The sequence below is a fragment of the Dendrobates tinctorius genome, unplaced genomic scaffold (assembly GCF_039654945.1).
Source record: "Dendrobates tinctorius isolate UK_male_01 unplaced genomic scaffold, ASM3965494v1 ptg000254l, whole genome shotgun sequence".
Taxonomy (NCBI): Eukaryota; Metazoa; Chordata; class Amphibia; order Anura; family Dendrobatidae; genus Dendrobates; species Dendrobates tinctorius.
The window spans coordinates 1,716,966-1,719,772 of record NW_027361921.1 but is presented as its reverse complement, the minus strand read 5'-3'; the positions used below and the strand labels follow the sequence as shown (position 1 = coordinate 1,719,772).

The window sequence follows — 2,807 nt, the reverse complement described above, 5'->3', positions numbered from 1 at the left end:
GGTGCTGTGGCTTAGTTGGTTAAAGTGCCTGTCTTGTAAACAGGAGAGCCTGAGTTCAACTCTCAGCAGTACCTTATTTTCATCTTCTCAAGAATAAGCTTCCTATCTTAAAGCAGGTCTTTTACCTGTGTGCAAATTCAAATTTGCCATTGTTCCAGCCCTACTGATAGTGCAATTGTGAGATTAAGAATCTCATCTAAATGCTGAAAAGGAAGTAAGATTGCTTCAAGCTTGACAACTTAACCAACTTAACCAAGATGCTACATCTTCTCAAGAATAAGCTTCCTATCTTAAAGCAGGTGTGTTTTACCTGTGTGCAAACTCAAATTTGCCATTGTTCCAGCCCTACTGATAGTGCAATTGTGAGATTAAGAATCTCATCTAAATGCTGAAAAGGAAGTAAGATTGCTTCAAGCTTGACAACTTAACCAACTTAACCAAGATGCTACATCTTCTCAAGAATAAGCTTCCTATCTTAAAGCAGGTGTGTTTTACCTGTGTGCAAACTCAAATTTGCCATTGTTCCAGCCCTACTGATAGTGCAATTGTGAGATTAAGAATCTCATCTAAATGCTGAAAAGGAAGTAAGATTGCTTCAAGCTTGACAACTTAACCAATGGATTTTATTTTGAAATGCCTCCACTTTCCGCACCTGACTCTCTAAGCAGTCTTTCCAATATATCACATCTTTTTGTGATGTAGACAAGTTGGTCAAAGAGCCTGTTTAGTAAACAGAAAATCTTGATTTCGAATGTCATCAGTGCTTTCCTTTCTTCATGTCAGTTTGGGGCTGTTAGCCGAAAAAGAGGACTTTCACTTTTGTTTGACATCAAACATGTCTTTCCCAAAGCACTAATAAAGTGTAATTGAGAGAAAAAAAACTTTCTGCTTTTGAAATGCTCTAAAAGGAATTAGATGAAATAAGTTTCTTTAGAGAATATAGGATGGCTTCAAGCATTACAAATTAAAACCAGTGGAATTTGAGTAAAAAAAAAAATTTTGCTTTTGAAATGCTCTAAAAGGAATCAGATGAAATAACTTTCTTTAGAGAATATAGGATGGGCTCAAGCATTACAAATTAAAACCAGTGGAATTACACATTAGATGCTACAAATTTTCATAGCTTTTTTCAGAAAAAGCAGAATAATAAATATTCACACATGAAAATTGGGGTGCTGTGGCTTAGTTGGTTAAAGTGCCTGTCTTGTAAACAGGAGAGCCTGAGTTCAACTCTCAGCAGTACCTTGTTTTCATCTTCTCAAGAATAAGCTTCCTATCTTAAAGCAGGTCTTTTACCTGTGTGCAAATTCAAATTTGCCATTGTTCCAGCCCTACTGATAGTGCAATTGTGAGATTAAGAATCTCATCTAAATGCTGAAAAGGAAGTAAGATTGCTTCAAGCTTGACAACTTAACCAACTTAACCAAGATGCTACATCTTCTCAAGAATAAGCTTCCTATCTTAAAGCAGGTGTGTTTTACCTGTGTGCAAACTCAAATTTGCCATTGTTCCAGCCCTACTGATAGTGCAATTGTGAGATTAAGAATCTCATCTAAATGCTGAAAAGGAAGTAAGATTGCTTCAAGCTTGACAACTTAACCAACTTAACCAAGATGCTACATCTTCTCAAGAATAAGCTTCCTATCTTAAAGCAGGTGTGTTTTACCTGTGTGCAAACTCAAATTTGCCATTGTTCCAGCCCTACTGATAGTGCAATTGTGAGATTAAGAATCTCATCTAAATGCTGAAAAGGAAGTAAGGTTGCTTCAAGCTTGACAACTTAACCAATGGATTTTATTTTGAAATGCCTCCACTTTCCGCACCTGACTCTCTAAGCAGTCTTTCCAATATATCACATCTTTTTGTGATGTAGACAAGTTGGTCAAAGAGCCTGTTTAGTAAACAGAAAATCTTGATTTCGAATGTCAGCAGTGCTTTCCTTTCTTCATGTCAGTTTGGGGCTGTTAGCCGAAAAAGAGGACTTTCACTTTTGTTTGACATCAAACATGTCTTTCCCAAAGCACTAATAAAGTGTAATTGAGAGAAAAAAAACTTTCTGCTTTTGAAATGCTCTAAAAGGAATTAGATGAAATAAGTTTCTTTAGAGAATATAGGATGGCTTCAAGCATTACAAATTAAAACCAGTGGAATTTGAGTAAAAAAAAAAATTTTGCTTTTGAAATGCTCTAAAAGGAATCAGATGAAATAACTTTCTTTAGAGAATATAGGATGGGCTCAAGCATTACAAATTAAAACCAGTGGAATTACACATTAGATGCTACAAATTTTCATAGCAGTTTTCGAAAAAAGCAGAATAATAAATATTCATCTATGGAACATGTGGTGCTGTGGCTTAGTTGGTTAAAGCACCTGTCTTGTAAACTGGAGATCCTGAGTTCAACTCTCAGCAGTACCTTGTTTTTGTCTTCTCAAGAATAAGCTTCCTATCTTAAAGCAGGTGTTTTACCTGTGTGCAAACTCAAATTTGCCATTGTTCCAGCCCTACTGATAGTGCAATTGTGAGATTAAGAATCTCATCTAAATGCTGAAAAGGAAGTAAGATTGCTTCAAGCTTGACAACTTAACCAATGGATTTTATTTTGAAATTCCTCCACTTTCCGCACCTGACTCTCTAAGCAGTCTTTACAATATATCACATCTTTTTGTGATGTAGACAAGTTGGTCAAAGAGCCTGTTTAGTAAACAGAAAATCTTGATTTCGAACGTCAGCAGTGCTTTCCTTTCTTCATGTCAGTTTGGGGCTGTTAGCCGAAAAAGAAGACTTTCACTTCTGTTTGACATCAAAC

At 36.0% G+C, this 2,807-nt stretch overlaps 2 non-coding genes across 2 annotated transcripts; both read left to right on the top strand.

Moving 5' to 3' along the window:
* Nucleotides 1-74, top strand: TRNAT-UGU (transfer RNA threonine (anticodon UGU)). The gene has a single exon. It is a non-coding gene; the product is annotated as a tRNA-Thr (tRNA).
* Nucleotides 75-1,171: 1,097 nt separating this feature from the next.
* Nucleotides 1,172-1,245, top strand: TRNAT-UGU (transfer RNA threonine (anticodon UGU)). The gene has a single exon. It is a non-coding gene; the product is annotated as a tRNA-Thr (tRNA).
* Nucleotides 1,246-2,807: the final 1,562 nt, after the last annotated feature.